At 43.3% G+C, this 15480-nt stretch overlaps 2 long non-coding RNA genes across 2 annotated transcripts in view; one reads left to right on the forward strand and one right to left on the reverse strand.

Moving 5' to 3' along the window:
• Positions 1–5113, forward strand: part of LOC117527248 — a 14895-nt gene extending 9782 nt beyond the window's left edge. The window contains exon 3 of the long non-coding RNA XR_004565476.1: positions 5031–5113. This is a non-coding gene — a long non-coding RNA (uncharacterized LOC117527248). The remainder of the gene's footprint in view (positions 1–5030) is intronic.
• Positions 5077–15083, reverse strand: LOC117527246. Its single transcript, XR_004565474.1, has 4 exons — positions 15073–15083; positions 12548–12550; positions 5252–5361; positions 5077–5164 (listed from the first exon to the last, which is right to left on the reverse strand). It is a non-coding gene; the product is annotated as an uncharacterized LOC117527246 (long non-coding RNA).
• Between the last annotated feature and the right edge of the window lie 397 nt (positions 15084–15480).

Raw genomic sequence — 15480 nt, forward strand, 5'->3', positions numbered from 1 at the left:
TCATGTATTTTTTCATTCATTTCTTGATGGTATCACAAAACGCGGGGTGATGCGGGGGGGGGGGGGGGGTCTGCGGGTGTTATGGTTAGGTTTAGGGAAAGGGGTAGGGTTAGAAATAGCAAAATTAGAAAAGAAAACGTGTCACAAAAATGTGACTCATTTTGTGACTAACCCTTACTTACTATTGCTATGGAAATTCTAAGAGGAAGAATACCCCTTGAAGTCTGCAAGAGTGGGGGCACAAGATGACTCAATGACAGACCATACTGTAAGAGACCTTGGAACGGAAATGACGATGACACCAATGATCAGCACGGATTTCAATGGAGGACATAAGCTGCAGAGCTGTATCTGTGGCTTGAAAAAGATAATATCGGAGAAGGGTCTCAAGATCCATCAAGACAGGAAAAAGTGTCTGAAAGAGCTTACAATGGGACCTCGCATTGACCACTACTTCCTCAGAGGTAGAGCAAATCAGTCCATTGAAGCCCAGTGGCAGGAAACTCATCACAGTCCACAGGGTATCGGAACCCCAGACGAAGCTCAGCCAGGCACAGTTCCACCAATGGACATGAGCCCAGGCCCCATCCAGCCACAGTCAGCCATTGAGAGCAAGATGGATGGATGAAAGTCTCAAATTCTGTGGGCCACATCCTGCCAGAAAAAGAGTGGGAAACCATCAATACCGACCTTGTCTATCTTCTACAGAGTGGGAGGTGTCGAAAGAAAGGAGGTGTCGAAAGGAAGTTAGAGAAGATGGGAGGAATTATCTACAGCTATGGAGCTGAGAGATTTTGGGTGAAAAGCAAGAACCTCATTTCTCAGAAGAAACCATCCAACCATCTCAAGTCTAGTGAAAGAGAGAAGGTGCCTGAGAAAACAGTGGAAGAAGGCAGCGAAAAAGGAGAAGAAAGGAACAGAGGCACTGCAGGGTGACACCACCAAGTAGCGTCTTACAATGCTGTGAAGAGCAGAATGCTTGAGAAGACAACACAAGAAGAAAGAGCAAACAAGGGCTGTTTTCTATAGAGATCCCTACAAGTTTGCAAAAGACCTCTTTGTCAAGGAGAAAACCGGGACTCTAAAAGTACCTGTGAGGGAAATAGAGGAGCACCTGAGAAAGGCCTACTCTGACAATCAGAGGCATGTGCCAGTCACCAACACAGTTGACATGCCACCAATTCAACCGCCTGAGCACCAGCTAGACACAAGACCCCCTACATGGAGAGAAGTTGAGACCACAGTATAACGGGCAAGATCAGCTTCAGTGGCATGCGAAAAATGCATTATACTGAAGGCATGGGAAAAAAGAGAAGAATTCTGTAACCATCCACCAATTCTACCAGATTAGCTTACTGAACGTGGAAGGAAAGATCTTCTTCAGTGTTGTGGCCCAAAGGCTCTCAGTGTTCCTAAAGAAGAACACTATGTTGACACCTCAGTGCAGAAGGCAGGGATACGGGGTTTCTCATGATGTCTGGAGCACGCAAACATCATTTGGCACGAGGTACAAACGGCCAAGAAGGAAAAGAAAGATCTGCATGTGGTCTTCTTAGGCCTGGCCAATGCCTTTGGGTCAGTGCCTCATGAGCTGTTGTGGGCAGCCTTCAACTTTTTCCAGATCCCAGAGGGCATCACAAGGCTGATCAAAGCCTATTTCCAGGACCTCCAGTTCTGCATTACAATATAGGATAGTACAACTGCCTGGCAGCGCTTGGAGACTGGTATAATGGCAATAACATCTACAAAGGCATGCACCAGGCAACTGTTGGACAAACTCCAGGGTAATATCACATGGCATGAATGGAGATTAAACTAAAACAAAGCCCACAGTATCTCCATCATTAAAGGCCAGCTCACCAATGAGAGATCAACGATGAGCTGATACCAACGATCCTGGAGAAACCCATCAAAAGTCTTGGGCATTGGTATAATGCAGAGCTCAAAGACTCCGACCAGGTGAAACAACTCAGGCGAGATACCATCAGTGGCCTCAAGCAAATAAACAGCACTGCTCTCCCTGGGAAGCTGAAGCTCTGGTGTTTTCAGTATGGGCTGCTGCCATGCCTCATGTGGCCAATTTCCATCTATGAGGTCATTCTATCCCATGCAAACTGGCTGGAGAGGTTGGTAAATACACAGGTGAGGAAGTGGCTTGGGCTACCCAGATGCTTCAGCAGCATAGGACTGTATGGCAATGGAGCCGTCTCTCTTCTCCAGACTCATGCCCACTGAATGCAGTCTGGGACTGGGAAAGGCAGGTGGACCTGACTCAGAAAATTACTTTCCTACCAGAAATCGCAGCAACTACCCTGCGGTCAGACCTGGTCCTTTGGTCTAATCGTGGAGTTGACAGTCCCATGGGAGGAAGCTTCTGACGAGGCATTTGAAAGGAAAAGGCTGTGATATGCAAATCTGGCAGCTGATGCAGAGGACCAGAGCTGGAAAGCGTTCTTGCGCCCAGTGGAGGTGGGCTGCAGAGGTTTTGTAGCTAGCTCCACCACAAGATTACTGAAGGAGTTTGTAGTCAGAGGGCAGGCTCAGCGGAAGACCATCAAGGAGCTCTTAGCTGCTGCTGTAAGAAGCAGCCATTGGTTATGGCTGAAGAGAAAGGAGACACTATGGGCCCTGCATGGAGCCTCCAGTATGACACACACCCAGGTTTGATCAGTCTCTGGTGGGCCGTCCTCGGGAAAGGGTGTATTGTGATAATGGCCGAAACGCCCAATGAGCCCGGGGTGCACAACTGATGATGTGTCTTACTGGAGATAAACCACTTACCACCCAGGAGGACACCTCCAACCTACCTAAGAGGAAATCCCCATGATCATTAAGGGATATTTAACACCTAGTCCTATTACGCATACTGACAGGAGCATGAAAAAAGATGGGAGAGGAATCATCCTCTCCATCTGTCTTCTATGAGTCTTCAAAGCTCAACTCCTAAACCATTTTTGTACATTGCATCATCACTTATACAACTTCATGGTGGAGAGAAGGGTTTTCTTCAAAAGAAGACATGGAATTTAGGCTGAAGTTTGCCAGATGACACATGGGAGATTCAAATTTAGATTTGATCTGTTTTCATGGATAATAATTCTTCGCTATGCAGCTCCACCATGAAGCTGCATAACTAACTGGTGATGCAACATGCAAACATTGCACTGTATCCACAGTTTCTCAGTCACAGCCGCAGAAGTTTATAACTCCTTCAGAGGGTAGTTGGTGGCTTGGACCACTCATCTCCTTCTTGCACGATCACTCCCTTTTTAACAACTGCTGACTCCAGATAGATTTACCATGGAGTATCATACTATTTAAATGTCTTGATGATTGATGGAAATGAAATCTAAGACATAATCAGAGACTTGGAAATGGTCATATATCCATCTACTGACTTATCAAAAGAAAGCAATGATCCTCATGTTTAGTTTGTACAATTACATGTGGCCTCTGAAAATAATATTTTAAGAAAATGGCTATTCCTAAATTGTTAATGTGGTATTTTTGTTAAACCCTTTGAATTAAATTTGAATGTTGTCTTCAAGAATACTTTGATTGATCCCATTCGGCTGCATTGTGGTGGTGTACACATACAAAATTGCAAAATCTATACCACTGGACTGGACCATATCTGCCAAGTGGACCCGGCGCCACGAGGGGGCGTTTGGGGGCGACGCCCCCTCACGTCATCAACCTCACCCCCTCGCATATGAGAGTTATCAAAAATAAAAAGAAAAAAAGAAAGAAAAAGAAATACTGGAAAATATAGCGCCTCGCAATTTCGCAGATTTTTTAGTCCAATTTTGCATGCCTTTTTTTTTTTTTTTTAACAGCACATTGTGCTTTGCGTCCTCATCAAGCAGGCCGGTGTTCTGTCGAGATGTCGGGACACCTGTTGCGGCACCGCGAAGGGAGAGTACGTGCATTGTGTTCTGCGTGTTCTCGCCCAGAAGAAAAAACAGCGCCAACAACTACCCATAACTGTGTTCTTCACTCGGAAAAAGACACCTGCAGCAAGGGGTGAGTGGAAAAAGGCACGACATTGGCGCGGGCACGATCAGAGGAACTGTGAAAAACTGGTCAGTCACTATTAATAATTTCTTATGTGTCCAACCTCGTAGGTTGATCGTTAAAATTAAATTCGTTAGTTCTAAAAGCCATCATAATTATTTATAAGAAAAAGTTCTATTTTTATTTCTCAAACAAATGTTTGGGCCTGAAAACAGGTTGGTCTTATTTTTCTTCTAAGGTTTGAACTTTGAGAGTGTTTACACATGAGAGAAAAGTGAGAAAATGTTAATGCCTGTTTGAGAAAAGTATATAGTGTGTAGTAAACGTCTATAATAATTGTAAAAAATAATGCTGACTACTTCACGGATTTCGCCTATTGTGGGCTATTTTTAGAATGTAACTCCCGCGATAAACGAGGGACCACTGTATATCTACAAGAAAGGTTTACGTGGGGTTAGTCTACTGTCTCGTGTCGTTTCTCAGATCAGTTGTTGGTTTGGTTTTATGGTATGCAGGAGATCACTTGACCGAGGGTCTATGCGTTCAAATAATAATTAAAAATACTGTCATCACTCTTTACTCTTACTCAGTCAGTCTCTTACAACGGTGTAGCCTAAATACATGAACTTTCTAGGAGCGCACCCAATTCATTACGCACGCTCAGAGGCAGGTACCCTCCGGTGCGCACTTTTTTTGTGTGTGTGTGAGGGGGAACCCGCCCCCTGTGATAAACTCATCGCCCCCTTAATATTTTTTTTCTGGCGCCGGGCCTGGTGCCAAGTCTGATCAAAATCAGATTAGGTGTTCTCAAGATATGTTGCAAACACACATATGCATGCAAACATTGTTATATAGAGACCAAAGCACAAGTCCGTAGCAAAAGAATATTTATTCGTTTTTACCGTTTGTTCCTGGAAAGTGCATCATAGATTTTACAATTAGCAAAATGTACATTTAAGACATAAACACAACTGAGTGACACTCACAATCATTAATTGGGACAATGTGTTACATAGGAGAAAATGTCCTGTAAGCAAATGTATAAAAATTATTTCTATTCAGTTGAAGGGGGAGGTCGAAGTGGGCTTGTTGTTCCATCAGAGTAGTTGGTGGTCAGTTGCATTTCATTTCTTAGCCACGGCAGTGAACTCTGCAAGAAAAACAAAAGCGTGCAAAGAGTTAGCATTTATTCATCATGTAAGTGGTCTGAATGGAAACAGCACTCAGCAAGTCATACCAGCAGAGCCAATCTTGCCATCACCGTCAGTGTCAGCAGCTTTGAGGAAAGCCTTGGTCTCCTTGTCGGTCAGCGCGCGTGCATTTTGGCTGAAATTCTGGAGGAACAACCTGTGCAAAAGACAAATGTTTTGGTTAGTTAGTTCAACACCTCACAAAGGAGGTATTTGAAAGCTTTTCAAATGACAGTAGTGTGGGTAGGGCTCATACAAAGAAATGAATAAATAATAAATGCCCACCTCAAATAAAAGCCTGATTAATTCTTTAGTTTATTACACGTTACCCCTCGTATACAACGTACAAGACAGGTACAATTAAATACTTAACATCAGAGTAACAATGAGAGGTAAAAATAGATTTAAAAACCCAAAGAAAAAAATATCACAAATGTTAAAATATAGACATAAAAATTAAAATATAAAATTCATATAATTATATTAACCGTTCTGTCCCACAAATACAAGAGACTGTTAAAAGAATCTGCTTCGCTGAACCACAACAAGTGGATGAAGGCCAGGAGGGTCACAGTAATGAAACACCATCGTGTGGAACTGACACAAATGCAGCAAGCCCCAAAAGCCCTCAGCCAGTGTGTACAAGATGTGGAAAGACTGAGTCAAACCCGCTCACTGCAAGAACTATGTTAAACAGGGAGACTGTTCTATTTTTATTTTCATATGTGGAATTAAACATGTTGAGTTACTGACAAAAAAGAGGAAATTTTACTCTTTAAATGTGTTGCTTGACAGAGAGCGAGGAAAAAAACGTAAAAGTATTGTTGCGACATAGGGTGTTTAAGATAAACATTGGGGACTGTTATGATCTATAATTGGAACAAGCCAATACTCAGCTGAGGTCCCCCAATGATTGTGCTGATACGGCACAGTGACAAATGAAGCAGATAACCACTGACGGACGCATGGAGCCCATTTCAATGGGCCGCCTATTTCATGGCAGGGGACAAGGAAAAATGAGTGGAAAAAGGCCCAATAATACAGGAAATAGTAGTTTTCCATGAATTTTCATGCACAACCTTTTTATATATATATATATATATATATATATATATATATAGGTGGGCACAGTTCCGATAATCCGATAAGAGGTAATTATCGAAGATAATGTTTTCATTATCAGATTATCTTTTTAGATAACTTTAAAAACCATTATCGGACTAATTATCTTCCGATACATTTTTGTCTGATAGATAACATAGTAAACAAAGATGAACAGTGACAAACATTTTTAAAATTTAAAATCAGTTGAGCACCTACCTGTTAAAAGTTTCCTTACAGATGCATAGCTGTACCCTCTACAAACAGAAGAGATCAGTTTCCAAAAAAAAAAACACACTATCCTCTACAGGCAAAAAAAAAAAAAGAACTGGTGTTACAAAAATATATATAATTTCCTTTAACACCATATTGATACGCTGGCAATATCACCCAAGTCATCCAGAGGCATACATTTTTAACTTATGGTTCAAATTTTAACCAAGCTAATTTTGGACAAGTTACTTAAAATTACTGTCATGTCTGACGTCTTATAAAGTGAAAATATCAGATATAGGTTTTAGTTTTAAAGTAATGTGCTAATTTTAAGGTTTTAGTGAGCACATGCTGTGCCCAGCAGTGCATTATGGGTGATAGGGTAATCTCAGTACGTTCACGACAGGACAAATACATTTCAGACACTCTGTTCAGGCTCCACAGACAACAGCATTAAACTGTAGTGCTTAAAACTCTTGTGAATATATTCTCTGAGTTTATAGACGTTGTTGTATTTGCGTTTGTTAAATTCCAAGCATCTTAAATGTAGTGGACACAGATTATCTGGGATTTTGTTTGGGCAAGTTTTTCAGGCCTCTTCTGCCATAAACTGGCCAGTAGTGTTCGTGGCAGTATTTGCCCTAAGTACTAAGCATCTTACTAAGCGTCTAAGTACTAAGTGTTCTATTTATTTTGACCCCGGTTATATCAGAGGGTTGTCAAATCAACTTTTTCTCTTTTCAAATGGCTTTTTTTTTTTTTTTTTTTTTTTTTTTTAACAAATTAAGTTTAAAAACAAAACAACAACAACAAAAAAAAAATTACAAGACAGCTCTGCGGTGTTTGCACAGGCACAGTGAGAGCGGTTGGACACTTGTAGCCCCTGAGCAGCAGGATAAAATCATGCCGGCCAACAAGAATAATATCAAACAGGTTTGATTTTCATTTGACCATACGATCGGCAATCAGGAGGTGGTCGTGAGATGTTAAACGCAGCTTGTTACTCCATGTACACTACACGATGCAGGACGCGCGATTAACCTGAAACTCGATCCAAAAAATTCCTGCACGAATGAAAAATCATCTGAAAAAGGACCAAAACTCGCACAGTGTAAAGCACATTTTACAGCATCATCAAATGTGCGCACATTCTCTCCACATGCAAAACATTGTGCGATGACACTTCCAGGGCTCCGTAAAAATGCCTGTTTTTACAAATAACAAATGGAATATTTGACAAAAGCACATTGATCTGTAAACTTCAACACACAACACGTCACATTAATGTGTTGATTTACATAATGAATGACTCAACCAATCAGTGTTTAGCAGAGGCACTTTTACCCAGAATCCTTTGCGATCTGTCTGTTTGTTACAAAACCTCAGAATTAGTGCATTATTCAATATTAAAATATATATTTTATATTTTAACTTTGTACAAATGACAGAATTGACATTAATGGAGTTATTCTATCGGTGCTAATGTTATTTTTAAAGCAAAACCATAAGTCAGCATGTCTTTTTGGTTATCTGTGCCCATATATATATATATACTCAACAAAAATATAAACGCAACACTTTTGGTTTTGCTCCCATTTTGTATGAGATGAACTCAAAGATCTAAAACTTTTTCCACATACACAATATCACCATTTCCCTCAAATATTGTTCACAAACCAGTCTAAATCTGTGATAGTGAGCACTTCTCCTTTGCTGAGATAATCCATCCCACCTCACAGGTGTGCCATACCAAGATGCTGATTAGACACCATGATTAGTGCACAGGTGTGCCTTAGACTGCCCACAATAAAAGGCCACTCTGAAAGGTGCAGTTTTATCACACAGCACAATGCCACAGATGTCGCAAGATTTGAGGGGGCGTGCAATTGGCATGCTGACAGCAGGAATGTCAACCAGAGCTGTTGCACGTGTATTGAGTGTTCATTTCTCTACCATAAGCCATCTCCAAAGGCGTTTCAGAGAATTTGGCAGTACATCCAACCAGCCTCACAACTGCAGACCACGTGTAACCACACCAGCCCAGGAACCACCACATCCAGCATGTTCACCTCCAAGATCGTCTGAGACCAGCCACCCAGACAGCTGCTGAAACAATCGGTTTGCATAACCAAAGAATTTCTGCACAAACTGTCAGAAACCGTCTCAGGGAAGCTTATCTGCATGCTCGTAGTCCTCATCGGGGTCTCGACCTGACTCCAGTTCGTCGTCGTAACTGACTTGAGTGGGCAAATGCTCACATTTGCTGGCGTTTGGCACGTTGGAGAGGTGTTCTCTTCATGGATGAATCCCGGTTCACACTGTTCAGCGCAGATGGCAGACAGCGTGTGTGGCGTCGTGTGGGTGAGCGGTTTTCTGATGTCAGTGTTGTGGATCGAGCGGCCCATGGTGGTGGTGGGGTTATGGTATGGGCAGGCGTCTGTTATGGATGAAGAACACAGGTGCATTTTATTGATGGCATTTTGAATGCACAGAGATACCGTGACGAGATCCTGAGGCCCATTGTTGTGCCATACATCCAAGAACATCACCTCATGTTGCAGCAGGATAATGCACGGCCCCATGTTCCAAGGATCTGTACACAATTCTTGGAAGCTGAAAATGTCCCAGTTCTTGCATGGCCAGCATACTCACTGGACATGTCACCCACTGAGCATGTTTGGGATGCTCTGGACCGGCGTATACGACAGCGTGTACCAGTTCCTGCCAATATCCAGCAACTTCGCACAGCCATTGAAGAGGAGTGGACCAACATTCCACAGGCCACAATTGACAACCTGATCAACTCTATGCAAAGGAGATGTGTTGCACTGCATGAGGCAAATGGTGGTCACACCAGATACTGACTGGTATTCCCCCCCCCCAATAAAACAAAACTGCACCTTTCAGAGTGGCCTTTTATTGTGGGCAGTCTAAGGCACACCTGTGCACTCATGGTGTCTAATCAGCATCTTGATATGGCACACCTGTGAGGTGGGATGGATTATCTCAGCAAAGGAGAAGTGCTCACTATAACAGATTTAGACTGGTTTGTGAACAATATTTGAGGGAAATGGTGATATTGTGTATGTGGAAAAAGTTTTAGATCTTTGAGTTCATCTCATACAAAATGGGAGCAAAACCAAAAGTGTTGCATTTATGTTTTTGTTGAGTGTATTATAGTTTGGAAGTTTATCACAGACAGACAGACAGACAGACAACACTTTCCCACATTTTTATGTTACAGTTTTATTGCAAATTTCAGATTCATTTTATTTTTCCTGAATATTCTACACACAATACCACATACTGACAATGTGAAAAAAAATTGGGGGAGATTTTTGAAAATTTATTAAAAATAAAAATAAAAACTAAGAAATCTCACATACATAAGTATTCACAGCCTTTTCCATGAAGCTCAAAATTGAGCTCAGGTGCCTTTTGTTTCCACTGATCATCCTTGAAATGTTTCTACAGCTTAATTGTCCTGAGGCACAAATCTGGGGAAGGTTACAGAAACATTTTTGCCGTGCATCTGGAAAGTATTCACAACACTTCACTTTTTCTACATTTTCTTATGTTACAGCCTTATTCCAAAATGCATGAAATTCATTTTTCCCTCTCAAAAAATTCTACTCACGACACCCCATAATGACAACATGAAAACAATTCTTGAAATTTTTGCTAATTTAGTAAAAATAAAAATAAAAATAAATAAGAAATCACATGCACATAAGTATTCAGACCCTTTGCGAAATACTTTGTTGATGCACCTCTGGCAGCAATTACAGCCTCCAGTCTTCTTGAATATGATGCCACAAGCTTGGTGGACATATCTTTGGACAGTTTTGCCCATTCCTCTTTGCAGCACCTCTCAAGCTACATCAGGATGGATGGGGAGCGTTGCTGCACAGCCATTTTCAGATCTCTCCAAAGATGTTCAGTTGGATTCAGGTCTGGGCTCTGGCTGAGCCACTCAAAGACATTCACAGAGTTGTCCTGAAACCACTCCTTTGATATCTTGGCTGTGTGCTTAGGGTCATTGTCCTAGTGAAAGATGAACCATCGCCCCATTCTGAAGTCAAGAGCGCTCTGTAGCAGGTTTTCATCCAGGATGTCTCTGTACATTGCTACATTCATCTTTCCCTCAATCCTGACTAGTCTCCCAGTTCCTGCTGCTGAAAAACATCCCCACAGTATGATGCTGCCACCACCATGCTTCACACACACACACACACCCCCCCCCCCCCCCCCCCCACACACACACAGGTTTTCCTCTTTCTTCTGCATTTTTCCTTCCTGCATATCCAGTACTTGCTTCCTGTCAGCTACAATGACTTGTTAATGGAGTCCCCTTCAACAAGTGTGAGTTTCCTGAGAAACTCAATCATCTCCTGCAGCCTGTGTGTGAAAAGAGTCTGAAGACACCGGATCGAGACCGACGGTAAGCCTTTACGCACACCATGATGTCATGTTGATACCACGACACGTGATACTGTTTCTGATCATTTATTCATTTACATCTGCTAATCTGCCTTCAGAAATCCCACAACAACAAAAATGGTTTCAATGGAAATGCATATGTCTTATTGTCTCTTGAGCATTGGGCACAGACAAAATCAATTTTTTTAAGATTGGAAAAGTGATTTTGCAATGTAGTATCATATTCATGTAGTCTAATAGTTTCCCAAAACGTGTGTGTGTGTGTGTGTGTGTGTGTGTGTGTGTGTGTGTGTGTGTGTGTGTGTGTGTGTGTGTGTGTGTGTGTGTGTGTGTGTGTGTGTGTGTTGGGGCATACAGATACTGTTTTGAAGAATGAAACTTAACTGAAAATCAAATTGATATTTTTGAAGTACAGCACTCGAGGAAGTATATTTCAGAAATTGTTGTTGTTAGATAGATAGATACTTTATTGATCCCAGAGGGAAATTCAAGAAATTCACTGTTGTTGCTGACAACAGTAAATATGTGGTATGAATGACAGCAGCACAACACTGTCACCTCACAGCAAGAAAGATGTGCGATCACTTCCCACCTGGGGCCTTTCTGTGTGGAGTTTGCATGTTCTCCCCGTGCTCACATGGGTTCCCTCCAGGTGCTTCCTCCCACATCCAAAAGACATGCATGTCTTTAAACTGACTGTAGGTGTGCGTGTAAGTGTGTTTGTTTGTGTGTGGCCCTGTGACAGACGGGCGTCCTGTTCTGGATGTACCCCGCCTCATGACCTATGACTGCTGTGACCCTTGATTGGTGTAAATGGGAATAGAAAATGGATCGATGGCATGAATGGCTTCATGATGAAGTCATAATACTGAGAAACACCATTACAGATATATATGTTTACTTGTGTGGTTATATCATGGTGTGTAGAGTGCAGAGCTTCATATGAAATAGCCCTCTGATGCCTCCTGTGTGTGGTGCGTGCATTGTATGCGTGTTTTCAGGGAATCTGAAGTGCATATGAGCCGAGTCCCCAACCCACTCTCACCCCCCCCCCCCCCCCCCCCAATCTCACACCATTTCGTGAAGGCATCACGAAAATTAAATTATTCTATGGTTCCTGATACTGTCACTTAAAGCATTTTCATGTATTTTTTCATTCATTCCTTGATGGTATCACAAAACGCGGGGTGATGCGGGGGGCGAGTCTGTGGGGGTTATGGTTAGGGTTAGGGAAAGGGGCAGGGTTAGAAATAGCAAAATTAGAAAAGAAAATGTGTCATGAAAATGTGACTCATTTTGTGACTAACCCTTACTTACTATTGCTATGGAAATTCTAAGAGGAAGAATACCCCTTGAAGTCTGCAAGAGTGGGGGCACAAGATGACTCAATGACAGACCATACTGTAAGAGACCTTGGAACGGAAATGACGATGACACCAATGATCAGCACGGATTTCAATGGAGGACATAAGCTGCAGAGCTGTATCTGTGGCTGGAAAAAGATAATATCAGAGAAGGGTCTCAAGATCCATCAAGACAGGAAAAAGTGTCTGAAAGAGCTTACAATGGGACCTCGCATTGACCACTACTTCCTCAGAGGTAGAGCAAATCAGTCCATTGAAGCCCAGTGGCAGGAAACTCATCACAGTCCACAGGGTATCGGAACCCCAGACGAAGCTCAGCCAGGCACAGTTCCACCAATGGACATGAGCCCAGGCCCCATCCAGCCACAGTCAGCCATTGAGAGCAAGATGGATGGATGAAAGTCTCAAATTCTGTGGCCCACATCCTGCCAGAAAAAGAGTGGGAAACCATCAATACCGACCTTGTCTATCTTCTACAGAGTGGGAGGTGTCGAAAGAAAGGAGGTGTCGAAAGGAAGTTAGAGAAGATGGGAGGAATTATCTACAGCTATGGAGCTGAGAGATTTTGGGTGAAAAGCAAGAACCTCATTTCTCAGAAGAAACCATCCAACCATCTCAAGTCTAGGAGACACTAACACATTGAGCGTCTTGTGAAAGAGAGAAGGTGCCTGAGAAAACAGTGGAAGAAGGCAGCGAAAGAGGAGAAGAAAGGAACAGAAGCACTGCAGGGTGACACCACCAAGCAGCGTCTTACAATGCTGCGAAGAGCAGAATGCTTGAGAAGGCAACACAAGAAGAAAGAGCAAATAAGGGCTGTTTTCTATAGAGATCCCTACAAGTTTGCAAAAGACCTCTTTGTCAAGGAGAAAACCGGGACTCTAAAAGTACCTGTGAGGGAAATAGAGGAGCGCCTGAGAAAGGCCTACTCTGACAATCAGAGGCATGTGCCAGTCACTATCCCAGTTGACATGCCACCAATTCAACCACCTGAGCACCAGCTGGACACAAGACCCCCTACATGGAGAGAAGTTGAGACCACAGTATAACGGGCAAGATCAGCTTCAGTGGCATGGGAAAAAACACATTATACCGAAGGCATGGTGAAAAAGAGAAGAATTCTGTAACCATCCACCAATTCTACCAGATTAGCTTACTGAACATGGAAGGAAAGATCTTTTTCAGTATTGTGGCCCAAAGGCTCTCAGTGTTCCTACAGAAGAACAACTATGTTGACACCTCAGTACAGAAGGCAGGGATACGGGGTTTCTCAGGATATCTGGAGCATGCAAACATCATTTGGCACGAGGTACAAACGGCCAAGAAGAAAAAGAAAGATCTGCATGTGGTCTTAGGCTTGGCAAATGCTTTCGGGTCAGTGCCTCATGAGCTGTTGTGGGCAGCCTTCAACTTTTTCCAGATCTCAGAGGGCATCACAAGGCTGGTCAAAGCCTACTTCCAGGACCTCCAGTTCTGCATTACAATACAGGATAGTACAACTGCCTGGCAGCGCTTGGAGACTGGTATAATGGCAGGCTGTACCATCTCCCCAATGGTCTTTACCATGGCAGTGGAGTTAATTATTCGAGCATCTCGGTGGGTAGTTGGAGGGGAACACCTGAAGAGTGGGATACACCTTCGTCCTATCAGGGTGTTTATGGACGACATGACAACCATAACATCTACAAAGGCATGCACCAGGCAACTGTTGGACAAACTCCAGGTAACATCAGATGGCATGAATGGAGATTAAACCAAACAAAGCCCACAGTATCTCCATCATTAAAGGCCAGCTCACCAATGAGAGGTTCCATATCAATGATGAGCCAATACCAACGATCCTGGAGAAACCCATCAAAAGTCTTGGGCATTGGTATAATGCAGAGCTCAAAGACTCCGACCAGGCGGAACAACTCAGGCGAGATACGATCAGTGGCCTCAAGCAAATAAACACTGCTCTCCCTGGGAAGCTGAAGCTCTGGTGTTTTCAGTTTGGGCTGCTGCCATGCCTCATGTGGCCAATTTCCATCTATGAGGTCACTCTATCCCATGCAAACTGGCTGGAGAGGTTGGTAAATACACAGGTGAGGAAGTGGCTTGGGCTACCAGATGCTTCAGCAGCATAGGACTGTATGGCAATGGAGCCCTCTCTTTTCTCCAGACTCATGCCCACTGAATGCAGCCCGGGACTGGGAAAGGCAGGTGGACCTGACTCAGAAACTTACCTTCCCACCAGAAATCGCAGCAACCACCCTGCGGTCAGACCTGGTCCTTTGGTCTAATCGTGGAGTTGACAGTCCCATGGGAGGAAGCTGCTGATGAGGCATTCAAAAGGAAAAGGACCAGAGCTGGAAAGCGTTCTTGCGCCCAGTGGAGGTGGGCTGCAGAAGCTTTGTAGCTAGCTCCACCACAAGATTACTGAAGGAGGTTGAAGTCAGAGGGCAGGCTCAGCGGAAGACCAACAAGGAGCCCTCAGCTGCTGCTGTAAGAAGCAGCCATTGGTTATGGCTGAAGAGAAAGGAGACACTATGGGCCATGCATGGAGCCTCCAGTATGACACACACCCAGGTTTGATCAGTCTGTGGTGGGCCGTCGTCAGGAAAGGGTGTATTGTCATAATGGCCGAAACGTCCAATGAGCCTGGGGTGCTCAACTGATGATGTGTCTTACTGGAGATAAACCACTTACCACCCAGGAGGACACCTCCAACCTACCTAAGAGGAAATCCCCATGATCATTAAGGCATATTTAACACCTCATCCTATTATGCATACTGACGGGAGCACGAAAAAAGCATGGGAGAGGAATCACCCTCTCCATCTGTCTTCTATGAGTCTTCAAAGCTGTCAGGTTTAACCCCGTTTTTACCTGCACATACAAAAAATGACTCAAAGGAAACAGACAGAGAAATTTCTTTTTGTGGTTTTGCGCAAAGGGGAAGAGCTCAACAGAACCTGCTGTGCAGCTTATTCCCAAGAGGTCCTCAACTTTGCAGCCTTTTATTGAGACACAAACATGGGTGGTAACAGGGTGAATCATTCATTTACATACACGTGATCGTATGATGCACTTTGCAAGCAGACAGACACAAGACAATTCAAGGCTGTGGAACATTCTGCTCCTCTGACTAATCAGTTTCTGCTGGCACAGGGACATGTAGT

Source organism: Thalassophryne amazonica, chromosome 16 (genome assembly GCF_902500255.1).
Source record: "Thalassophryne amazonica chromosome 16, fThaAma1.1, whole genome shotgun sequence".
In the NCBI taxonomy this organism is placed as follows: Eukaryota; Metazoa; Chordata; class Actinopteri; order Batrachoidiformes; family Batrachoididae; genus Thalassophryne; species Thalassophryne amazonica.